General features: G+C 45.3%; 1 protein-coding gene and 1 non-coding gene across 5 annotated transcripts in view; one reads left to right on the plus strand and one right to left on the minus strand.

Moving 5' to 3' along the window:
• The window catches only part of TNRC18 (trinucleotide repeat containing 18), a 1076633-nt gene that overhangs the window by 443473 nt on the left and 606299 nt on the right, over window positions 1-26861 (minus strand). The gene's annotated exons all lie outside the window — the stretch shown is intronic.
• LOC134946879 (U5 spliceosomal RNA) lies at window positions 10066-10185 on the plus strand. The gene has a single exon (XR_010182455.1). It is a non-coding gene; the product is annotated as a U5 spliceosomal RNA (small nuclear RNA).

The raw sequence follows: 26861 nt of genomic DNA on the forward strand, positions 1-26861 counted from the left end.
TTAAAGATATATTTTCTGAATTAAAATATCATTAAGTAGATATCAATAGTGAATAGTAGTGTATTCCTAGTGAATAGAATAGAAATATATTTTGAAGTAAGGAATACATGAAATAGGTTTGAATATAAAGTATTAGTTGAATGTTTAGTTAAGTTAGTAAACTACATTTTGTATATGTGTGAATATAGATAAATACTAACATAGTAACTAAGGTTGAAAAAAGACAATTGTCCATCGAGTTCAACCTATTTGTGTGGTCTCCTATGCAGTCTTATTATAGGACTAGTTGTTTTTATGTTAGGACTAGTTATATTAACTATAATGCGTGCCTACGCACCATAACCCTGAATATCTTTATCCAATAGGAATTTATCTAACCCATTCTTAAAGGTGTTGACTGAGGGGGTCATTCTGAGTTGATTGCTAGCTGAAAATGTTCACTGTGCTGCGATGATGGAAAAAAATGGCACTTCTGCGCATATGCGTATGCGGCGCAATGTGCACGCGCAATGTTCTTTCACAACGGCCGATGTATTTTTACACAAGGTCTAGCGAAGCATTTCAGTCGCACTGGTGGCCGCAGAGTGAGTGACATGAAGTGGGCGTTTCTGGGTGTCAACTGGTCGTTTTCAGGAGTGTTCGGAAAAACGCAGGCGTGCCAGGAAAAACGCAGGCATGGCTGGGCGAACGCAGGGCGTGTTCGATACATCAAAACAGGAAATGAACAGTCTGAAGTGATCGCAAGTGCTGAGTAGGTCTGAAGCTACTCTGAAACTGCACAAAATTATTTTGTAGCCGCTGTGCGATCCTTTCGTTCGCACTTCTGCTGAGCTAAAATACACTTCCAGTGGGAGGCGGCATAGCGTTTGCACGGCTGCTAAAAACAGCTAGCGAGCGATCAACTCGGAATGACCCCCTGAGTCCGCAGTTACTACTCTCTCAGGCAGGGAATTCCAAACACGTATTGTCCTTACTGTGAAAAAACCTTTTTGCCTCAATGTGCGGAAACTCCTCTCCTCTAACCTAAGCGAGTGACCACGTGCCCTCTGTGCTGATCTTATAGAAAACAGGTCCCTCCCGAGCTCTGCGCATTGACCGTTTATATATTTGTAGATGTTGATCATGTCCCCTCTTAGTCTCCTCTTTTCCAATGTAAACATGCCTAGCCTTGCAAGCCTTTCCTCGTATTCCAGCGTCTCCATGCCCTTGATTAGTTTGGTCGCCCGCTTCTGAACCTTTTCTAGCTCCAGGATATCCTTTTTGTAATATGGTGCCCAAAATTGCACACAGTATTCAAGATGTAGCCTCACTAGTGATTTATATAATGGGAGTATAATACTCTCGTCCCTTGCATTCTCCGTTTTATGCATGCTAATATCTTATTAGCCTTCTTTGCTGCACTCCTACTTTGGGTACTGCTGCTTAATTTGTTATCTATGTGAACCCCTAAGTCTTTTTCCAGTACAGAATCTCCTAATATTACCCCATTTAGTATGTAGGAGTAATTTTTGGTCTTGCCCCCACAGTGCATTACCTTACACTTGTCTGTGTTGAATCTCATTCTCCATTTTGCTGCCCATGCTTCCAGTTTAGTTAAGTCATTCGGAAGAGACTCAGCATCCCCCTCCGTATTTATAACCTTACACAATTTGGTATCGTCTGCGAAAATTCACTTCATGCTCTCTAGACCTACTGTTAGGTCGTTGATGAAAATGTTGAACAAAAGTGGTCCAAGTACAGACCCTTATAGCACACCACTTAGTACTTTAGTCCAATTTGAAAATGATCCATTGACCACAACGCGCTGCTCCCTATTATCTAACCAATTACTGACCCAAGTGCATATTGTGCTCCCTAGCCCTATTTCTTGCAGTTTATAGATAAGACGCCTGTGTGGTACAGTGTCGAAAGCTTTGGCAAAGTCTAAAAAGATTACATCCACCTCCTTACCCTGATCAAGGTTCGCACTTACTGTTTCATAAAAGCCAAATAAGTTGGTTTGACATGATCTGTCCTTCACAAATCCATGTTGGTTCCTTTTAATGATCTTATTTGCTTCAAGGAACTTTTCAATACTGGGGGTCATTCCGACCCGATCGCTCGCTGCAGTTTGTCGCAGCGCAGCGATCGGGTCGGAACCATGCTTTAGGAGGCGCGGTCCGGCCAGCGCAGGCGTGGCCGGACCGTTGGGGGGGGGGGGCGCATCGGCTGCATGACGTCACACGCAGCCGCTGCGGCCAGCGGCAGTGACAAACTACTCCCGGCCAGCCGCAGGAGCTGCGCTGGCCGGGAGTAACTCCTGAAATACAAAAGCATTGTCAGTGTGCAATGCTTTTGTATTTGTGGGGGTGGCACTGACATGCGGGGCAGACTAGCCCTGTGCTGAGCGTCCCCCTGCATGTCAGGGAAGTTGATCGTAGCTGTGCTAAATTTAGCACAGCTACGATCAACTCGGAATGACCCCCACTGTCCCTTAGAATACCTTACAATACTTTCCCTGCTATAGATGTAAGACTAACTGGTCTATAATTACCTGGTTCAGCTTTGCTCCCCTTTTTGAATATCAGCACTACCTCCGCTATACGCCAGTCTTTGGGAACCATACCCGATTTAACCGAATCCATGAAGATCAAAAATAGAGGTCTTGCTAGTTCAGCGTGCAACTCCATAAGAACTCTCGGGTGAATTTCATCTGGACCAGGTGACTTATTAATCTTTAACTTTTTTAATCGGTCACAGACTACCTCCTCACATAAATAAGCAATAATAAGTTCTGTTTACTCTAAGTCACTGTATAGAAAACAGGTTTTTAGTGAGATAGCCTGATTGGTTAAGAAGACCCAGGGTGAAACTACCCCTGCGGTATTGTGTGTTGGATTGAAATAAAAAGGTTTTTAGTGATTAGACCCTAAAGCTAGAATGCATAAGTATGTGAATTAAGGGGCTAATTCAACAAGGAACGCAGAATTGCTAAAATGTAAAAATTGCGAAAATCTGCATAGTGCGCATGGAACGCAACTGTCACGCGCAAAGTAAAATCTACGTATAAAATTCCAACTTCTCAGACGTAGCAAAAACTGCGTATACACTCCGAAAAGTAGGCGTGTATGGGGCGTACGAGCAGTGGCGTGTTGTGAGCATATGCAGATTTTTCGAGAGGCTGTGCCAACGCATTTTTTGCAACTGAACGCACATTTATGATGTGCAGTTTCTGAGTGACTACAGGTTTACCCTAAAATCTGCACAAGCTGACCTCAGTTGTAGAATCTTCGATGTATACTGCAATCATTGCTTCATTACACCCAGCTGAAGCAGCTCACATTGCTGCCCACAATTCAGTTTATTCAGCTGCATTGAAACTTAACAACATGTAAAGGAGCTTTAAACTATATAACACATGTATTACTCTAAAATATATGTTAGTAATAACAATGCAGGTTTGTCAAGAACACACTTGGTTTCCTACAAACATGTTAATGGCTTTTGTTTAAAAGCTGAGTTTTTTATGATTTAAATCAACAAACGATTATTGTCTTCAAAAATCATACCCACATACATGTGTAAGCCCCCCCCCCCCCTTGACAAAGAAACATATGGTCAATAACATCACCACAATAATTGTGATTTTGTGGACATTTTAATTATGCACCACTTTTTTTTTTAAATATATTTTACATTAAACAATAACATAAGGAATGTAAAAAATAACAAAGAAACATTAATATGTCATGTATGCAAACTTTCAACATAAAAGAAAACATTTTTTTTTCCTTTTTCCGCCTGCGTTTGTGCATTCACCAGCGGAAGTAGCCGTCTTATTGTTCGACGCATCCTGTCAGTAGGCATGGTTGGCTCAATGTTATGTGTGGCTGATGTTAAATTGTGATATCCGAATCCTTTACGCAAAAAATGTGACTAAGTGTACGTTTTTTCGCAAAAAATGCGTACTTTTAAATCTCATCGAAAATTTGATGAGTCAACCTTTTTTTGTAACGTTAAATTAGTGTTGCAGATTTTCCGTTTGGGCGTACTTTTGCAATTTTGCTACTGGTCGCAGTTTTTTGCAAATTTGGACTTTTTACGATCCTTACTGAATTAGCCCCTAAGACTCTTTGGGCCTAATTCAGAGTTGATCGCAGCAACAAATTTGTTAGCAGTTGGGCAAAACCATGTGCACTGCAGGTGTGGCAGATACAACATGTGCAGAGAGAGTTAGATTTAGGTGTGGTGTGTTCAAACTGAAATCTAAATTGCAGTGTAAAAATAAAGCAGCCAGTATTTACCCTGCACAGAAACAAAATAACCCACCCAAATCTAACTCTCTCTGCAAATGTTATATCTGCCACACCTGCAGTGCACATGGGGGGTTATTCTGACCCGTTCGCTCGCTGCTGTTAATCGCATTGCAGCGAGCAGGCAAGAAGTGCGCATGCGCCGGTGACCCAGCGCATATGAGACAGCCCACGGCTGTTGTTCCATAACAATCGCCTCTGCCTCATTGACAGGCAGAGGCGGTCGCTGGGCAGGAGGGGGCGGAAAGGCGGCATTTGTCCGCCGGTTTCGTGGGCGCGGTCCGGCCAACGCAGGGGTGGCCGGACCGTGCAGGGGGGCGGCCCGCAGCGGCTGCGTGACATCACACGCAGCCGCTGTAAGCTGGGTAGCGACGAGTAGCTCCCAGTCAGCGCACAAAAGCTGCGCTGGCCGGGAGCTGCTCCTGAAGTGCAAAAGCATTGTCGCTGTGCAAGGCTTTTGCACTTCTGCAGGGGGGGGGGGGATGCCCAGCACTGGGCATCCTCTCGCATGTCTGAGGGCTACGATCAACTCAGAATGACCCCCATGGTTTTGCCCAACTGCTAACAAATTTGCTGCTGCGATCGACTCTGAATTACCCCCTTTGTCAATTGGGGCCACAGAGGTTAAACTATAACAGCAGAAGGTGTCTACAATCAAATGGACACTGGAATCCACACGTATGTGTGTATGATGTGCATTGTTAGATCAGAATCAAGCTTCAGAATACGGGGTAAATGTATTAATCCTCGTTATGGGGGAGAAGTGGTATCAGCACATATTATGTGCACTGATACTGCTTATCCCCCATGTATTACAGTGGCAGAATGTGCATAGTCACAGGGGTGCTATGCGCCTTTGTCCATATCAGCAATGCTATCTAAAAGATAGCAGGCTGATATGTGCTGGCAATGTATGAAAAGTCAGCATTGCTGACCGTTCTCACACCTGCAGCTGTCGATTTTCGACAACTGTAGGTGGCAATCCCCATTCCCCACAGCAGGGACGCCTGTGGCAGGTGCTGTCTCCTGACTGCGCTGGGGATATCGCGTGAGTAGCGAGATCCTGCGCATGCGCAGAGGAGCCGGCAGGGACAGGGAGACACAGCGCTTCAGCAGCTGAAGCGCAGTGAGCTCAGGGGACATCGCCGGAGGGGGGAACTTTCTTGTCGATGTCCATTCCTGCTTCGCCTCGGTAATGAGGCGAAGCAGGAAGTGTTACAGCGGCATATATAACACATTTACCCCTACCTTTGGTAATCAGAAACTGACTTTTCTATTGTCCGGCAATAGGTCAGATCAGAGCATAGCAAATCAGCTACTATAAAAAGAGATATATATTGATAAAACACAGGTCTGCACCACCACCTCAGGAATGGACTACTACAAATCTAATACAACACAACATGACTTTGGATGAAAAGACAGCTGAAGTTTTATGATATCATGCCTGCTTGGCAGAACAATCCAACTTGGTTCAGGACTTATTTTAGGACACTTCGGAATGTAAATGGCAAACCTATAATTATCTGTTGCATTGAAAACACTACAGGGGAGCTTAAAGAGAGGAGGATGCCCATGTGCAATTTCCATCCGGGGCCCCCTCCTATCTAGCCGCCATAGCTGGCAAACCAATAGACTCTGGGCACTAGGGTCACTAGGAGACCATAGCGCTGTTCCAAAGTCTAGTGCATATGCGCAGGTCTCTGGGAAAATGGCGCGGCACCCATTTTCCCAGTGATTTTCATACTGCCCATACGCGTAATGCCGGGAAAATGTCCGCCACCATTTTCACTGTGCTTTCTGCAGCGCTGCTGCTGGTGCAGGACTCCGCATGGTAGGTATTAAAAAAAAATGGCTGCAAGGTGTGTGGTGTGGTCCCCCATGGAACCCAGGTGCACCACACACACTGTACCCATAATCAATACTCCAGTGAGAACATACCAGCTATATAGCTCAGTAAAGGACATATACAGTAATCAGGTGTGTATCTAGGGTTTTGAGTGTCCCTGGCAAAGTAAGTGACTGGGAGTATTCTCCCTTCCTGCTGATGCCAGCACTTGTAATAACTGAGTTTTGAAGTCGCCAGGCCAGTATCTATTAGAAAACTTGTGTACTATAGGAATTTTACCTAACCTACTTTAAAATATTGCCTCATGCATTTCTATGGACAGGAAGCGTCTCTGTGATGTTCATTTCTTTATCATCCACTAGGGGTCACTGGAGTACTCTTGGGATATGGACGGGCGTAGCCGAACAAAGGCACTGAATATTCAAATTTAGGACTCTCCCCCCCTCCATATCCCCAAGTACCTCAGTGTACTGTGCCAGTGTTTTTTCGGTGCTCACAGCACGAACATAGGCTTGTGGTATAACCACACTTGGATTTTTATTTTTTAATTTTTATTTTTAATTTTTATTTTTACACTTAGCACATCCCTTCCCAGTTTCTGGAAAAACATGGGTCCGGGATAGTGCCGCTGCACGGGCAGCGAATGGCGTGTCGGTCCTCACAAAGAGCACCCTCACAGCCACAGGCGCTATAAGAGGAGCGCATGGCGTGTCGGTCCTCACAAAGAGCACCCTCACAGCCACAGGCAGCCACTGTCTCCTGCAAGCTGAACGGAGCTTACAGAAAGAAGCTCCGGCACAGCCAGGATGAGACAAAGAGCTGGAAGAGCTACAGCTGCAAGGAGCTTACAGAAAGCCCGTCACAAGAGAAGCTGGAGGCTAAAACAGAGCTTGCAGAGAGAAGCTCGTCACAGCCAGGATGAAAACGGCACAAGGTATGGGTGTCAGGGCGGTCAGCGCACGCTGCCGCCCTACTGTGTGTGATGTTATACTGTAACGCCGCTGAAGGGGTCCTGCTTAACTACCCTACAGAGCGGCCGCACGTCACTCAGCCGCCGGCCGCTCTCACTGTACCCACCGCTAAGCACGCCGCTGAAGGGTTCCTGCTTAACTACCCTACAGAGCGGCCGCACGTCACTCAGCCGCCGGCCGCTCTCACTGTACCCACCGCTAAGCACGCCGCTGAAGGGTTCCTGCTTAACTACCCTACAGAGCGGCCGCACGTCACTCAGACGCCGGCCGCTCTCACTGTGCACGCTGCCGAGACTTTACCGTGTGCTAAAGAGCGGCCGCACGTCACTCAGACGCCGGCCGCTCTCACTGCGCTGATGGACCGGCACCAATACAGAGGCGCCGCCGAGAGTCTCCCGTGTGTTAACGAGCGGCCGCACGTCACTCACGGACGCCGGCCGCTCTTCCAGTCACCGCATGCTGATGCCGGACACAGAAACTGGGTACTATTGTTGGAAGGCCCGCCGCCGCCTGCTCTTCCGGACGGCTCCCCGGCGCTATATACAGCGTTCTCCTCCTCTCCCTGCACCCGATACCCGTACGCTGCAGGTAACATGGGGATGGGGGAGGGGAAGTAATGCCCATAGCAGCAGCAAAGGCTGCATGGGTTAAAAATAGACACAAGCAGCAAAGCGATTTTTATACAGTGTCAGGGGCTATAATATCACAGAACTGTGATTATACATGTTATATATATAATATATAATGAAGATTTTTGCTGCCAGAACTGTGTCTGATATCAGTATAAACTGTGATTATATGTTTAAGCAATTTATATATATAATATATATATGAGGCTTTGGTTTGCAATAGGCTATCAGTGGCATAATCTATTCCACGTTTAACCATGTTTTCTGTTATTTTCTGTTAAGGCTGCAAGATAATAACATTAACTGCAGGCAGTGTAATGGATAACTAAATTCATGTATTTTTACTGTATCCTACACCTGTGTTATCATTGTATAATCTGTATAATAGGCTATTAAGCCTATATATTAAAACTGCAGCAAATAACCTGTACGGTGATTTTATGTGAAAACATGGCATGGCGGCCATTTTAATCATTGCTGTGTTTCCGGTTATAATTCCAGAACATTCCGGCCATACACCTCTACTCCACAAGGAGGCGCAGGGGTGTTAGTGGGAATTTTTAGTTCAGGATAATGCTAGAACATTCCTGCCCTACATCTTTAAGCCACCAGAAGGCGCTGGGGTGTTAGTAGGAATTTGGTTCGGGTTTCATATGCCATGTGAACTACTTTTCACATAAAGAACACTTTAGTTTCCTAAAGATTTCCGTAGAGATAAATATGCTGTTCAGCAATAACATATTTATATATATATATATATATACGCCATATAATAACTTCATTAAGTCGTGCAAGTGTCTGTCTGTTGCCGATTATGATGTCTGTCTACATAGCGAATAAGGCTCTAGTGCAGACTAAAAATATTTAATTATTTTTTTAAGAAACCTATGTTAACATTGGCATTTCAAATTAAAAGAGCGGTAATCGGAGTCTCGAAATGACTCTGCCAGCTCTAACAAAAGACAGTCTTTACAAAGGGCCAATTTCCCTTTGGATACCAAAGGGTTTATGTCACTGGTCTTATAATTTAATGCACGATTCTATGTCAAATCTCACACCGAATAGTGCGGGGTTTTGGACAACCATACATAATCGTTTCCAAAAGGACGCGATCCACCATTGGAAGATGCGTTTCTGTCAAACATTACAAAAACCCAAGATACAGTTGGGTCACTAGAATCTATGTATGAAACCATGACCATCACTGTTAAAAGAAGCTGCAGAGTATATCTGTTAAGCTTCTGCTAACGCCGGTTATTTTCATTGTCGCTAGTTAAGCGCGACAGGGCCAGAGCTTGTTTGCTCCTAAAATAATATACTTGTAACGGCATTTTAACCCTTTATAACAAACAGTCACGCTTTGTAACGAAGGGACGTCACAGTCAGCAAGCCAGTGGTTTGATGACCTCTTTTATAATTGTGGAAGCGCGTCTTTACATGTTACTTTTGCGAGATTTCATGACTTCAACTCATATATGTCTCAGCTATTTACAGCTTAAAGTACAAAACTGATTCTGTCGAACGGTTTGGCAATATGTCATTTAGTCTTTGCTGGTTTATAAACCAGCCAATAGTACGCCAACAGAGTCAGAGTTACTTATTCCCCTCTGTTTGAGCAAAACCAAACAGCTCCGTTGCAGTATCAATCAGCAAGTCATTTACTACAGTTAGAAAATGGATTTTCTGTAGTTAGTATTTGCTTTTTGCAGCCACAAAATTGCATAATTGCATTTGAAATTCACAATGCGTATTTACCCAGTCCGGTTTCTTCATCACAGGTTCTAGCGTTTGCAAATCGCCACAACCATTACCCATTTCATTTCTACCGTTGCTTATCGCTTCCGGTATTTACCAAAGTGATGTTGGGATCATAGCTCATCTCACATAAGAACTATGTATCAACAAAGTTCTTCTAACTTGCGCTACTAAAGTATACTGCGGTAGCAGATCAAGTTCGAAAACAATCGCATCTAAGTCTGTCTAAACGATGTCAATTCCTAGGTAAGATTATAAATATGGTAAGTCAAAGACTTTTACCTACTACACCAGCAAGAACAAAAGTACACGCACTCTAGCGGTACATTGGTGTATTCATCTATTAAGAATAAAGATGTGTTTTCAATTTAGTTCGCCACCATTCACTCGCGTTTTCCACAGAGGGACAAGGGTGCTTATACTCTGGACGACAGTCACAGAGAGTCAGGATTTGTAGTTAAAATCAACTCAAAGGTTCTAAAACACGACAGATTGCTGTCGATAAATGTCCTAGAACTCTGTGCATTTTACAATGCAATAAATGATTCGCTTTCAGTCTGACCAGGCATAGACTCTGGTTTCTCTTCAGAACGAATACATCTTTCGCTTTTTACTAAAGATTTCCGTGGAGAGAAACAACCGTGAGTTTCATGTAATTTTGTTTTTTCATGCCTAGATCACGCTGGCCTTAAGCAGTCAAACAAAGCAACGCCAGTTGTATACACAACAACCAGTGAGAACCAAGAAGCCGCATGGCAATGCAGCAGGTCACTCAAATCTTCAATGGCTCAGAACGCCATTAGGTGAAAATGTCAAGAGATCAATCAGTGAGTGGACATCTGTTAGACAGATGATCTCACCCGTCAGGATTTGGATCTTGAAAACTGGACATTAAATCCAGAGGTGTTTCATATGTGAGTCCACAGAAGGGGGTTGTCCTCAAGTATACATGATGGCATCTCGCCACAATTACAAAAGCTCAGTAGGTGTACAAAACAATTCACAAGGGCAGTGGCGGTGAAATCTCTCACATTCATGGGGTCATTCAGCATCGTGTATCTGGCTCCACCATTTTCCGCTTCTCTCTCCGTTGCCAAAACGGATCAGAAGACAGTTCGTCACAGTCATACTGGTGGTAGCTCATGGGTTTCGGAGAAGTTTGCTTCTCGAATTTTCAAGGAATACTTGCACACGATCTTAGCCCTCTCATAATACGTCCAACCTGTTACATCAGGGAACGTTCTTTTATCCATAGTTACCTATATACCTATTATCTGTATACCTATTATCTGTGTACCGCAGCTGCGGTTGACGGGGTGAGGGTTCAAACCGCCCTCTTAGAAAATAGAGCATTACAGTATCGGTTATACCAACCATGTAACGAAATAGTAAGCCGCTTAAGGCAGCTCATTATTAAAAAAATTTCGTGTGCTTACATAGGTTGTAAACCTCGGAAGTTTCCAACATCATACTTCAAGTACCCGTATTCGGTTAAACGGGATGGGATGGAAAACTGCGTTCATCTGCACTAACAGTGCAGGTATCTGTGTGGTAAACGTATTTTCAAAGACGTTTGCCTCTATTTGCGTCTGTAAACATCTTTCTACAAGGTGTCACCAAAGTTCAGACTCTATTTATCCCACCTACAGCGCCAGGCGATTTGAGGTTGGGTTCAGATTTATTACAGTTTTCATATTTTGGAACCCTTTCAACAAAGGGGAATTAAGTTTCATATTTTTTGAACCTTTACAACAAATGAGAATTAAGTTTCTTACTTTGGAAAACATTTTTCTTCTAGCCTTGCCTTCGGCAAGGGTGCTTCGGCAAGGGTTTTGTTTTCATATTTGGGTGCCTTGTATTCCAAGCCACCGTATTTAAGTTTTCTCATGACAAAGCAGATCTTCGGACGAAATCCGCTTTCGTATTCTTCACATCAATATACCAATAGTGGTTCCTGTGGGGACAGCACATTCTAGAATTCTGAATGTGGTACACGCATTACGCGTTTATATATGTACCGAACGTCTACATTACGTGATATAAATACGTTGTTTGTTCTATATAATACTGCAAACTGGGGTTAGCCAGTTTCTCAGCAGACATTATCCAGTTGGATAATAATGACTACAAGTCAGGCTTACTTTAAGGCTAAGTTACAATCGCCTACGTCAGTAATAGTTCATCCCACAGGTTCTGTGGGAATGTCAGACCCAGCGGGTCGTGGAGCGTCTATGACGCGGCTACATAGCCTTCAGTGCACCGCGTTTGTGCACGTTTACACGTTATGAATGGTGGCGCCATCAGCATTCAGCTTTGGCCTGCCTACTGTTACAAGTATCAAACAGCTCTCCCGCCCACGAGGGAAGCTTTGGTACGTCCCAAGAGTACTCCAGTGACCCCTAGTGGATGATAAAGAAAATAGGATTTTGGTACTTACCAGGTAAATCCTTTTCTTTGAATCCATAGGGGGCACTGGACGCCCACCCAGAGCAGTTTTACCTGGGTTGTTTTAAGCTCAAGGGAGCTTAGTAAACAAATTTTACTTGGGTGGTGTTAAGCTCAAAGGAGCTTATGGTAACACATTTTCACCGATTGGTTCAAATTATAAAGTTCTATCGGTTAAGGTGTCAACTGTTTAGTTGACAATAAGGTTACAGGTCAACTTTGTGGTTGTCTGTTATGTTATAGGAATTCTCCATTGTCAATCCTCTCTATATCCTGTTCGCTCAGTAAAAAACACTGGCACAGTACACTGAGGTACTTGGGGATATGGAGGGGGGGAGAGTCCTAAATTTGAATATTCAGTGCCTTTGTTCGGCTACGCCCGTCCATATCCCAAGAGTACTCCAGTGCCCCCTATGGATTCAAAGAAAAGGATTTACCTGGTAAGTACCAAAATCCTATTATTACTTACAGCAGGGAAATCATTACAATATATGCTAGTGGTTGTACTATGAGCACATGATTTCTTGTGAATGAGTCACAGTGGTATCCATGCAGTAGCTGCTTCCTATGATGTGATGACCACACAAATCAACATACCATTGTTTATACACTATTGTACATGACATGGGCAAGATCACAACTCTACAGAAAATGCTACCCTACACACACTTCTGTGTGCAGGTATATCACCAGGAAGGCTTACTGTTGTGCATCTCGCTCCCTACACACACAGAAGTGTACTCATTCACCTAATGTTTTCGCATATGGTGCAAGACACTTGGCACAACAGAAGATGTTCCGCCACAGGTAGCGGAATGTACCAGGAACAGTAGACTAGTACTAGTAGCAGTTAAAGTGTAAAGATAAGTGGCACGAGGCATGGCACAGTGATTGTATTAGACCTGTTGCATAAAGAAGCTACATGAAATGTCAGCGCCCAGCAGTCTGTGTACTTTTTGTCGCATTACTGATGCAAATAAGACACCGATTTTATAGAAAGGTCTATGGCGGGTTGCACGGTGTGGCAAAATTGTAAAGCCTTTGTCGCACCATCTGAGCTGTTTAGCGCAATTTGAACAAAGTTATATGTGGACACATCTGTATGAATATATACAAACACACAGATGGGCACACCTATATTCACACATAAGACCCTCAGTGGCATACATGCCTAAGCACTGAATGGACAATGTATATGTTATGGTGAGAGGGCTTGTGTCTCACCAAAATTGCCCACATTTCTGTCGGATCAGCTCCCTCCAAGGGAGAGGAAAACAAGTCCTGCACATTCTGCACCTGCAGTAGAAGTGTGGAACACCACACTTTCTGGATTGCATAGCTCCAAGTGGAAAATAGAAGTCTCTGTTTTCCAGCTCACCCAGAGCCAGCAGGAAGTCAGAAGCAGGAAGATGCCTGCTAGAGGCCAGTGAGTAGGCTGAAGTTTGTAGTGCCAGGGACTGTGGACGTTGACTGTGCCAGGAGAGCATGGCCGACAGTGGCTGCAGGTCGTTGCAGCAGAATGACTGTTGAGCACGGGGAGTGCTAAGACATTTAATTTCATTTGTTCATTTTAAGTTATGTACAGTAATGTCACTGATGCCAGTAAAGACACTGTGTTTTTCCGGAAAACCTGCCTAAGAGTCCTTATTTCAAGTACTCGTTTTACAAAGCGGACAAAAGTATTTGCACAAATTCAGGTGTTTCAATCAGACCTGTTGTCACAGGTGTATAAAATCAAGCACCTAGCCATGCAGTCTCCATTTGTAAACATTTGTGATCCAAAATGGGTCATTCTGGAGAGCTCAGTGACTTCAAGCGTGGGTCTGTGATAGGATGCCACCTTTGCAATAAGACTGCTTGTGAAATTTCATCCCTGCTGGATATTGCATTGTACATAGGGAAAATGTAGCAGGTGCACTATCTCACACTAGTTCAACCTATAATAACCAGAGGCATTTAGCAGATTCCTGGCCAGGGCTATGAGCTTACCCACCGCACCAAGGTAGCCTCTCATTGGGTAAGTCCCTAACACTAACTACAGGGGTTCAGGTCCGGGGGGCAGGACACCCCAAAGCCACCCATCCAGACAACCCCAGGGCACCGTAAGAGTGATACAAAGAGCCAAGTGGGTAGGAGCAGCTACTGCTGCATGTGTAAATTGTGGATATTGCATTGTCAACTGTAAATGATAGAGGGGTAAGTGTATTAAATGTCGATATGGTGGAGACATGATATCAGTGCACATTATGTGCAATGATACCGCTTCTCCCCCATGTATGACAGCAGCGGTGCATGCAAAGTGACAGGGGCACTATGCTCCCTTGTCCATATCGGCGCTGCTATCTACAAGATAGCACGTCAATGTGGCTGCTGACTGTTCTGACACCTGCAGCTATCGATTTCGACAGCTGCAAGTGTCATTGCCTTTACACCACAGCAGGGACAGCATTGTCCCTTGTTGTGGCTGGTACCAGCTCCAGAATACATATGAGATCTCACAAGACTTACAAGATATCATGCATGCCCAGTGAACTGGAGTTTTCACTCCCCCTCTCTGGCCTTCGAGATGTTAATACATCTCGGCGCTAGTGCTTCCCACTGTGCCCCGTTAAAAAGGCGAAGCAGTAAGAGTGATTCCGGCACGATATGTGCTGCCATCATACATCTACCCCATTATTAGAAAGCGGAAGCGTTTACAAACAACAGCAACTCAGCCAAGAAGCGGAAGACCACATAAAATCACAGAGCGGGGGTCAATGACTGCTAAGGCGCATGGTGTGTAAAAGTTGCCAATGCTCAGCTGATTCCAAAGCTGAAGAGTTACGAACTTCCACTGGCTTAATGTAAGCAAAAAACCTGTGCGCAGGAAGCTTAATGGAATGGGCTTCTATGGCTAAGCAGCTGCATGCAAGCCTCGCATATCCAAGTCCAATGCCAAGCGTCAGATGGAGTGGTGTAAAGAACACCGACACTGGACTGTAGAACACCGACACTGGACTGTGGAGCAGTAAAACATGTTCTGTGGAGTGACGAATCACGCTTCTTTGTTTGGCAGTCAGATGTGCGAGTCTGGGTTTGGCGGATGCTGGGAGAATGTTACCTGCCTGACTGCATTATGCCAACTGTGAAGTTTTGTGGAGGAGGGATGATGGTATAGGGCTGTATTTCAGTGTTTGGGCTAAGCCCCTTATCTTCGGCGAAAGACATTTGCTCCCCCCCCCCCCCCCCTTCCCATCTTTGTAGACTGTTGCTGTGTGGTATGCTGGGGAGAGAGGCAGAAGCAGTCACTCCTCTCATTCTGCATGATGTGTGGGAGAGAAGATGGGGGTTAGTGATTTGTTATGTATGATGTTTGGTTTGTATTTCTTAAGAAGATTTGGGTGGTTATGCTGCTCCTGCGCTGACTGTGCACTGGTGTGGCTGCCTCTCACTTTTTCTTAATTATTCTTAGTTAGTGAGGTTCAAAGGTTGTTGTTATAGTTTAGGGTTTTTTTTTTGTATAATCTGTTTTTATTGAGAAAATAAAAATGAGGTACAGCAGTTGCACATACAATAGAATGTAGCGGTACACCCAGGTATATAAAATAGAATTATAGAAAAATTACCCATAACAAAAGAGGGTGGGAGCTGAATTAAGGTATACAACACGAGAATCAGTAGGTACAATCCCATAAAAGAGTATCAACAAAAAAAGAAAGAAAAGAGCAGAAAGTACAGGAGAACATAAGGAAAGAGAAGGGAGGAACAAGCAAAAGAGGGAACATATAGGCTGGAGACATACAGTATGCAAGTGTTAAAAGTAAATCACATGGCTGGTGCAAAAGCAGACATATAGACTTTATAAGCATACAAGGATTTAAACTCCAGCCAGGGGAACCACATGCCAACGAACTCAGAAGACCTATCTGAAGAGTAATATGTCCTCCATATTCATTAAATAATCGAGTTTAGAGAACCAAGGGAGGGCAAGAGGATCTCCATAGGGCAGGTATTACCGGATGGGCGGCGTTGCTGAGGTGATGGAGTAGGGATTTGTTGTGTCTAGTCACAAGCATCGAAGAGTGGCCTAGTAGATAAAAGGCTGGTTTCGTGGGCAGGGGAGTCTTCATTATCTTCTGGGACAAGTCAATAATATCTTTCAGGAAGTCAGCTAAGTGACACCAAATGTGGAGTAAAGTACTTGTGACGGTGAGGCAGTGCCAACATTTATTGGAAACCGATGGGTACATCACATGAAGAAGGGAAGGGTGTCTGAACCAGCGGATTAGAACTTTATATTGTGTTTCCTTAGCCTGCATACAAATGGAACTGGAATGTGCCATGAGGAATATATTGTCCCAATCCTTTGTAGATAGCGTCAAACTCAAGTCCTTCTCCCAGGCCAAATCAAAAGCAAGGGTGGAAGTGGATTGGACGTTGAGCAATAGTTTGTACAGTGTAGAAACCGTGTGAGAAGGAGATTGGGGGGAGACAAAGAGCAATTCAAAGGTCATTAGTTTATGAGCAGCTAGCCCCAGCCTATTTAACGAAATTATGAAGTGTCTAACCTGTAAGTATTTCCAAAAATCTCAGTGGGGGATTTGCCATTTCTTTTGGACCTTGGAAAATTGTTTCACAGTAAAAGGTGTCACCAGCTGACTGACCCTGAAAAGGCCCGCTGCAGTCCTGTTGGGAGAATGAAAGAGAGTTAAGCCTGGGGGAAAGTCGGGATTTGCTAGGAAGGACGTCAAGGGGCCAAATTCCGAAAAGAGAGAGAGGGAAGACGTCTTAGAGCCTTCCAGGAGGAGAGAGTAGGTGTGATTGTTGGATGGAAATGAGAAATCATAGGAAGAATTGGAAGCCATGGTAATATCTCAGAATGTTGCTGCATACAGGTGCCCTGAATCGCAACCCATTGCTTTATATTCCCATTTCTTGTCCACTCGAGAATCCTATTCAAGAGTATAGCATGGTAGTACATTTTGATATCTGGAATTTGCAAATATCCTGACCTTAAAGAGCACGATAACACAGTACGGTTAATCCTAGATGGATGGAGCAGAACCATGAGTCTGGGATAGTAATCAGCTGGGTTTGGAGGAGATAAAGCAATTTGGGGAGTGTATTCATTTTGACGATAATTATCCTCTCTAACCAAAAAAGTTATTTATTGTGCCATCTATTGCAATCATTGTGTTTAGTGGGAAGAAGGGGAGAAAAGCTCAATAGGAACAATTGGACAGGCCACTAGGGAGCTTGACTCAAGGGTAAGTTATATGTGTGGGTGCCAGGAGAAAGGGAATGCATGTTGAAGACTGCGACAGTAGAGGAGAAAGCAGATATGTTAAGAGCGCTAGATTTAGAAAGATTGATTTTGAAATTGGCTAATTTCCCAAAGGTGTCTAGTTGTTGCATTATGTGCGGGAGAAAGATAGTAGGATGTGAGACAATCGCCAACAGGTCATCTGCGAACAAGGCTAATTTAGATTCCTCAGCCCCTACTTTTATGCCTGATATGTGTGTGTTGGCTCTGATGGCTCTGGCCAGTGCTTCAATGCAAAAAATTAATATTCACGGAGACAAAGGGCATCCCTGTCTTTTATCATTGTTGATAGAAAAAGGGTCTGAAAGTGCACCATTAACAAGGACTCTAGCTGCAGGTGAGGTGTATAGAGCCAGTGTCTTATTCAGGGCCAGGGAACCCATTCCAATGTGCTCCAGCACAGATTTCAATAAAGTTCAGTTTATCCTATCAAATGCTTTTTCAGCATCGGTTGAGAGAAGTATAGTTGGGACCTGCCGCTGAGAAGCTAGGTGAATCAAATTCAGAGCTTTGGTGGTATTGTCTCTAGCTTTCTGGCCAGGGATGAAACCAACTTGATCTCCATGTATTAAAAGTGTGAGCAAAGCGTCCAATCTACTTGCCATTAATTTGGCATATAGCTTCAGGTTAACATTCAGAAGAGATATGGGCCTGAAACTCGAGCACACAAAGTGGTCCTTATCCTGATTTCGGATCACCGTTATATGGGCTTCTAGAGATTTGTGGGAAAATTGTGTGTCAGCGGTAATGGAGTTAAAAGTCTGGAGAAGCATAGGGGGCGAGTATGTCCTTAAAAGTTTTATAGTATGCATATGTGAAGCCATCAGGCCAGGACTCTTACCCAAAGGGGTCAAGTAAATTGCCCATTCAACTTCTTGCATTGTGATATGGAGTTACAGGGTTTCACTGTCTGAAGAAGAAAGGGTAGGGAAGGAAATAGAGGAACGATAGTTTCTGATTTGTTTAGGCGAAAGAGGTAGTTCGGGATTAGGAGTGGTGTTAGCCAAGATATACAATGAGGAATAATATCATTCAAAGTAATTTCAGGGGTTTTAGAAAAAAAGAGTGTCTGTGTCATCCTTCATGGAGTGGATGAAAAAGGCTGTGCGTTGTGTCCGTAAGGCTTGGGCCAACAGTCTACCAGGTTTGTTGCCCCATTGATAGTACTGGTTTTTACACTTACTGAGTATTTCATGCGATCAGAAAATAGTTTATTTCAATTCCAATTCCACAACAGTGATTCCTGATAGAGAGGATTTATGGGAAGTCTCAAGGAGCCTAACAAGTCTGCTATTTGTTCTGCCTTTTGCTTTTTCATGTAGTTTCCAAGTTGGATGAGTTTACCCCTAAGAACACATTTATGCGCCTCCCAGAGGGTGATTTTAGATACTCAGGAATTGTTAGTAGCAATATAATCAACCAGTGCAGTGTCAAGCTTAGCCTTACAAAGAGCGCCTTGCAGCAGAGACTCGTTGAGACGCCATGTCCATGGATCCGAAGACGTATCCGGAGTGGACAAGAACCAATAGATGCGTTGATAAAAAGAGAAAGCTGTCTATGACTCAAAAATAAAAGAGAGTTGCCCTTATGTGGGTGGGAGTAGAAAGAGTAATCACATCCATTAGGGTGAAGGACCCTCCAGCAGTCGTCCAGCTGGTGTTTATGAGAGATCAGTCAAACTTAATGGTATTTAATCTTAGAGAATCTAGGAGAATTATTTGAGGTGCCCATTGACGGGTCCAATGGCCAACTGAGGTCACCTCCTAAAATAATGATACCCTGTAAAAGAGGACCAATGCAATGTAAATGAGTAGCAAAAAAGTAATTCTCTCCTTTCATCAACTGAGAGAAAACAATTATCGTTACTATATTCTCAGTTTTTTCTACCTCCAAGCACATAATTATGTAATGATGCTTACAAACTAAAGCCGACTTGGCCATATACTGACACTTTGGAGAATTTATAACACTTTATGAGGACTAATAAATATTAAACTATATAGTTATAAAGGATCCATAGCAACAAACACATGCTGCTTGGAAGAGATTTATTCCTTATGCTAGCCGTACATCAGAACGATTTCTCTCCAACCAGCCATCTTTTTGGATGGTTGGAAAGATAATCTGGCAGTGTGTGGGAGGAAACGATTATCAGCCATTTGCTCCCACACACTAAAAAACGGCCACAAACGGTCGGGCCAACTAGTTGGGAAAATCAAACCTGTTTGATTTTCCCAACTAATCGTTCAAGTGTAGGGGGAACTCTCCCCCCCAACTGAACGATAAGCAGTGTCCGCCTACTTGTTACCTATCATTGACGGCTGGGCTGACTCTGTCAGCCCAGGATCCTCAGCAGCGGCTGCATTGTGGAGCAGGAGCCGGAATGAGGTTCAGGGGCAGCTGCAGCAGTCCACCACTGTTGCCAGGCTGCCCCTGTCATTTCGGCAGCGGCAGGAGGTGAAACAGAGGCAGGGGCAGCAGCGGTAGCGCTTCACTCTTGTGCTGCCCCTGTGACCCCAGCAGCATTACAGGTCTGAGGGGGAGAAGAGGATCAGTTCCCCGCCAGCACTCCACCATTGATCACCCGGCACCACCATTCTCCCGGCGATCAGTTCCCGGCCACAGCATGCCACTTGCCGCACTGCAACAGCAATCATGCGGCACCCCCGCGCGATCACTACCTAGCGCCCCTATCCGTATGCACTCTAACGGTAACCACTCACCTGGCTCTGCCGTCTGCCACTGTCATGTCCACACTGCCGCAGGGTCCACCACTGGGACCGAACACCTCACCGCCTCCACCATCCCGCTCCAGGTCCCACCTCAACGCTGTCATACAGTTCCTGTAGCCTCATCAAAGCTGTAGTCTGGGTCCAGCCTCCACCATCCCGCTCCAGGCAAAGGTCCAGGTGACACCTTCCAGCCGCAGGGTCCAGCCACCACTTCCCCAGCGCCATCCTGCTCCAGCCGTGGGGTCCAGCCACCACTTCCCCAGCGCCATCCTGCTCCAGCTGCGGTGTCCAGCCACCACTTCCCCAGCGCCATCCTGCTCCAGCCACCACTTGCCCAGTGCCATCCTGCTCCAGCCGCAGGGTCCAGCCACCACTTCCCCAGCGCCATCCTGCTCCAGCTGCAGGGTCCAGCCACCACTTCCCCAGCGCCATCCTGCTCCAGCCGCAGGGTCCAGCCACCACTTCCCCAGCGCCATCCTGCTCCAGCCGCAGGGTCCAGCCACCACTTCCCCAGCGCCAACCTGCTCCAGCCGCAGGGTTCAGCCACTTCTTCCCCAGCGCCATCCTGCTCCAGCCGCAGAGTCCAGTCGCAACCTCACCGCCCCCTGGTATATATAAATCCCTTATCCTTCCAAATTCCAGTCCCTTATCCTACAATTACAGTGCTCTTATGTATGAACTGGTGGCCCTTTCTAAGGCACCATTTTGGGGGCTACAGCCAATATTGCCCCAGCGATATTAATCTCTTTAACTCCTTGGGGGTTGTGTGCAAACAAAAGATATATTGTGGGAGGGCATTTACTATAACGTTCATAAACTGAACGGGCTGAAAACTGTGAACCACATAATTGTGCTATAATTAGGTACTCCCTCTTGCTACCTTTAATACTCTACTGTGTCCATCTCCCCTACCCTAATCCTCCTAAACCCTCAACTATACTACTCGTATCATATTTAAACTTGATATCCGCCAGGAAATCTCCTGGGTTCATATTCCTCCTTCTTCACCCCACCTGGCCATTATGTCTTGCTACTGGAGAGTCCTTGTCCCCTCTTACACACACATATATGTGGAGTCCTCATTGTGGGCAATAAGTACTTCAGTATCCTGCACCTTTATCCCCCCCCCCCTGATAGATTGAGCAACAAGATTTGTTCCTGTACTGATTGATGGGAATCATTCTGCATTCCCTGAAAACAAATACTCTTGCTTTCATTGTAAATTATTTGCCTGAATTAGTAGTGGGAGTGCACAGATGGGTGTCCTGACACACCTGAGAGGGTGGCACAACTGAGGCAGATACAGTATATATATGAAGAGTGTGTGTACAATAGTTTTAAAACAGTTCTATTAATTGTGTTCCACTGCTTTTGCTGATGGAAGGTACAGATTTTTGTGTGTATGTCCCATCCTTGTACACCCAGAGAGATAGGGGAGTGTGGAAGAGAGCTAGAATGAATAAAAAATAGAGTGAGACTGGAGAAGAGAGGAGGAGAGACAGGGTAAGAGGGGGAAAGAGAGGAAGAAACAAGACAAGAAATGGTGAAAGATAGGCAGAATATGAGAGAGAAAGATGGTATGAGACATGGCAAGAAAGAGAGAGACTGTATGAGAGATAGCGAGAAGCAGGATAAGGGAGGGGGTCAGAGAGACTGAATGAGAGAGATACAGGTTAAGAGATGGCAAAAGAGACGGATGAGGTATGTGTGTATTGGATGATCCTCCGGCTACAAGGGACCCGCTGCAAGCTCCAGTCACATGGACCTCCTGATCGTGATTCATCCTGTTCCAGGCTGCCAGGGAAAGGGACCTCCTCACCGTACCCCATGACTGGTGTCCCCCTGGAGAGCAGCAGGGTGAACAAACTGGCACATGCTATGGTAGCAAGATTGTAGAGGAGAGGGGTGCAGACTGGATGTGAGTTTATGACAGGTGATCTTCAATTCTTCCCTTAGGGAGTCCCAGCAACAAGCCCTACTCTGGAAGGGGCTCTCCTCCTCTACTGACAGAAACGGGGGGTATCCAATTATCTGCAGTCATTTACAATGGATAATGGATTCACCGGGAGCTAGCCAATTTGCTGTGATGCTATCGCTTATTCCCGATGCCAGCACTTATCAGGGATTATGCTTTGCGTGCCTCATTTTATCCGCGATAATTGCTGCAAAAAAACATAGGTGTGCAGCTTTTCGCAGGACCTATGTATATTCGCACGAAAAATTTATTTTTTTGGGATGAGATAAATGGATATGGGTGATAAAAATAAATATAAATTGTGAAAACAATAAGTTTTTTGTGTGGCCACAGCACTATTACGGGTAATTGGATACCCCCCCCAGCACCCTTTAATTGCTATTTCCTGGGATTTAGAATTATATTTTGATAATGTAACAGAAAAGGGAAAAAGTGAGATCTATGATTAAAATTAATTTGTAATAAAGACCAGGGACGTGCAGTCAGGGGAGGCAGTGCCTCCCCTGTCATTAATGATTAAAATAATATAAAGAAGATACTTATGACACATATTCTGTGTCATAAGTATCTCCTTTATATTAATGTAATCATTATCCCTGTCTAAATGGGGTTTGGAGGCACCGATCGTGGTGCCTCCCGGTCAGATAGGGAAAGGTATGGGGAGCGGGGGGCGGGAGCGGGCGGGGCCTAGCAATGGGCATTAAAAGCCCATTGAAATAACATAGGAAAGCGGCACCATTAGTGGTGCCGCTTTCACACAGGGACGTGCTTTCAACCTATGAAAGCACGTCCCCTGTCAGTCAGGCCACAGTGATTGGCCAGCGGATCCGTCACTGGATCCGCTGTCAATCACTGTTGTGGACGCGGCGGAGGTGCGGGTGTCGGCGGAGGTGCTGGCGGCGGAGGTGCGGGTGTCGGCGGAGGTGCTGGCGGCGGCGGTGTAGGCGGCGGAGGGCGGGTGACGGCGGAGGTGCAGGCGACGGCGATGCAGAGTTTGGCAGCGGAGCGGTAACCCATTTCAAAAATGGCGCCTCAGCGCCATTTTTGAGATTGAAGATGGCCGCAGCGAGCCAATCACGGCTCGCCGCGTCATCGCTCCGCCCCCTCTGGCTGACTTATATAAGTCAGCGCGAGGGAGCGGCTGTCAGTCCGACGGCGGAGGAGGAGCGGAGAAGAGCTCCTGAAGGCTGAAGACGCTGGAAGTCCTGGATGGGCGGCGGCTATGCAAAAGAGCTTAGCAGCCGCCGCCCACCAGGTGAAGACGCTGGAAGTCCTGGGGAAGGCGGCGGCCATGCAAAAGAGCTTAATGGCCGCCACCTCCCAGGTGAAGACGCCGGAGGAAGACGCTGGAAGCCCTGGGGAGGTGGTGCCCCCCAGGTGAAGATGCCAGAAGCCCTGGGGAGGCGGCGGCCATGCAAAAGAGCTTAAAGGTCACCGCCCCCAGGTGAAGACCCTGGCAAATAAACTATTTTTTTTTAAAGAGACTGGTGTTTTTATTTTAATATTTTCTTTACAGGTGGAGAACAGGTGCCAGCAGGCCATTTATGTCCGGGCATGCTGGCAATTGTGGTTCTCCATGTGCCAGCATGCTGGGGCAGGCTTGCTGGGACCTGTTGGCCACCTGTAAAGAACAATATTACTGTTCTTTACAGGTGAACCACAGGTGCCAGCGGGCCATTTATGTCCGGGCATGCTGGCACTTGTGGTTCTCCAAGTGCCGGCATGCTGGGGCAGGCTTGCTGGGACCTGTAGGGCACCTGTCAGGAACAATATTAACAATGAACCCCGCACCCACCACCACCAGGGGTGCGGGGCATAGCACTGGGCTATCAGCCCAGTGCTGGTTCTTGCTCGGGAGAGGGACCCCATTTTCATTTTTTGGGGTCCCCACTTCCGAGGAATTCCAGCCCTGGGCAGACTGCTTTGGGGGGGGCAGATTAATGATATGGCAGGAAGACCCCATACCGAGTGTCTCCCCTGCTATGGCATTAGACCCCCCTGGCTGGTTCTGCCCGGTGCTGGTTTCACAAATGTGTGTGTGTGTGTGTGTGGGGGGGGGAGTGGGGGGGGGGGGGTACTTTTTTTTTTTACCCCACTATGTGGCGGGGGGGGGGGGGGGGGGGTTGGCTGCTTGTGCCACCCCAGCCACCGACCTCACCGCACGCCACTGATAGAGACTGACATAATATAGTTATTTGATGTATCATGTTTATGCCTGAAACTGTAACAAATCCATTCCCATTTGAATACATCATTTGATACAGTTTTGTTTCTACACAAAGAAAAACAGTATTTATTTACAGTGCTCTTGTGTGAAACAATACAAACATATACAGATCTACACAGGAGGTCTGGGCCCCCTTCTCTCTAGCCGGCCTGTCCCAGAGTCTAGAGCGCATGTGCAGATCTCAGAGAAAATGGTGCTGCAGACATTTTCCCACTGATTTTCCTACTGCGCATGCACAAAACACTGGAAAAATGTTCACCACACCATTGTCCCAGTGATTTTTGCACCGCTGCTGCTGTACTGTGGATCTCCGGAGGGTAAGTATGAAAATAATGGGTGTACTGTGTGGGCCCCACTAGACCTCGGGGGCCGTGTGCACCACACACACTGCACCCATTATAAATACGCCAGTGGATGGTGTTCTACTGTGAAACCATTCGCACATAACTACACAGATTTAACTAAAACTTGTAGCACAGAACGAGTAAAAGCCTAATTAATATAAATGCCAGTTTTATTAAAATAATATATATATATTTATTAGTTCAAAACATGCAGAAGTAGGCAGACACTGTCCGCCTACTTCTGTGACATCACAAGTTGGAGAGAAGTTGGCTGGTGTGCTGAAAAAGTTGGCAGGTTGGCTGGTCTGATGAAAAGTTGGTTAGATGTGTGGAGCACAGTTTTAGCTGGACAGACAAGTTGGACGGTTGGAGAGTTGGAGGAAAGTTGGTCTGAAGTATGGCTTGCGCCACACTAAATAATACAACAACAACTTAAAAGTATCTGAATTTAGCAACTTTGCAAGATGTTAGGATTACACAGCACAGGCACAGATGAAACATTTTGCCCAGGATGAATCAGTAAAATATTTTAAATGTGAACAGGAAAATTCTTGCTTTTAACAACATTTTTAGGGATTGCAGAATGAGTGACACATTCTGGAATAATCTCTTCTCAAAGAAGAATGTTTTTTTTGTCTGCACCTTTCAAAAGACCAATTGTCAGTGTTTTGCAGCCATTCCGATAATTGGGTTCCCTTTTTTTTTTCCTCCTCAAATTGGGGTCCCCTTTGTCCATGAAGTTAAAACTGAATTATTAGGTCGTGTACTTTGACTATCAGGCTATAATCTCAAACATTGTGAAGGGAGTTGAACAATTCTATAAGAAATGGGGAATCTACACTAAAACATTGGGGGTCATTCCGAGTTGATCGCACGTAGCAACTTTTTGCTACCCGTGCGATCAACTCAACGCCGCCTATGGGGGAGGGCTTTTTTGCATAGCAAGGCTGCGAACGCTTGTAAAGCCCTGCTATGCAAAAAAAGTTTTGTGTAGAACTAGACCAGGGTGCATAGTTACTTTCCCTGTGCGATCGATCCAGCGATGCAGGTCCCGGAATTGACGTCAGACATCCGCCCTCCAAACGCCTGGACATGCCTGCGTTCACCGAACCACTCCCAGAAAACAGTCAGTTGATGCTCTGGAACGCCTTCCTCCTGTCAATCTTCTTGCGGTCGCTGCTGCGACCGATTTCTTCGTTCACGGTGTCGCTGCCCGGCGATGACTGTCGCCAGGCAATGACACGCCTGCGCAATGCGCCCGCCGCGCATTCGCAGTTCCGACCCGATCGCGCGGCTGCGAAGAAGTGGAGCGTGCCATCGGGTCGAAATGACCCCCATTGTCTGTGGAGAAACAGACACTCATCATGATACTGACTGGTATTTGTAAAGACAACTTGGCAATGTTTAATGGGGGTAATTCCAAGTTGATCGCAGCAGGAAATTTTTTAGCTGTTGGGCAAAACCATGTGCACTGCAGGGGGGGCAGATATAACATTTGCAGAGAGAGATTTGGGTGTGGTGAGTTCAATCTGCAATCTAAATTGCAGTGTAAAAATAAAGCAGCCAGTATTTACCCTGCACAGAAACAAAATAATCCACCCAAATCTAACTCTCTCTGCACATGTTATATCTGCCCCCCCTGCAGTGCACATGGTTTTGCCCAACTGCTACAAAATTTCCTGCTGCGATCAACTTGGAATTACCCCCAATGTCAGAGATTTCCTTCTCCCTTTGTGATAAGAAGTTGTGGCTTGGAACAGGCTGTCGATTTGACTTCTTATCTATAGCGATACTCTATTTAGAAAAATGCTGCCACTCCCATGCCCCTCCATTGTGTTTCTTTTAATTGTATATAACTGTCTAGTCTTAATAATATTTATTGCAGAAAGGCAATAATTTTTCTTATGTTTTTTTATTTTTTGGTTTCAACGCGGTGCTATTGATTTATATCAACCAGACTGTACTGTGAAACATAATCACTTTAATCTGTTCCATGAAGTTTGTTTGCTATTTTCAAATTGGGCTGGCTTTTTGACTTAACAACAAAGAACTACAGTTAGGTTGCCTTTGCCAGATCTATTTTTCTTTTTTATATAATCTGTATTTATTGAGAGAGTTAGGAAGTACATACCAAGGCATAAAGAAAGAGAGAAAAGCAGACAATCGTTATGGCAGTGAAAAAGAAATAGCAGTCATAACAGTAAAACATAATGAAGTTTGCAGACCAAGTGTACAGTTATTATTACCAAAGTCTGTCATAATATCGTAGAAAACATAATGTACTTCAATTAGAAGAATAAAGTGGGGATAGGGAAGGGTTGGAGAAGAAGTTGTTAAAAG

Source organism: Pseudophryne corroboree, chromosome 7 (assembly GCF_028390025.1).
Source record: "Pseudophryne corroboree isolate aPseCor3 chromosome 7, aPseCor3.hap2, whole genome shotgun sequence".
Lineage (NCBI taxonomy): Eukaryota > Metazoa > Chordata > Amphibia > Anura > Myobatrachidae > Pseudophryne > Pseudophryne corroboree.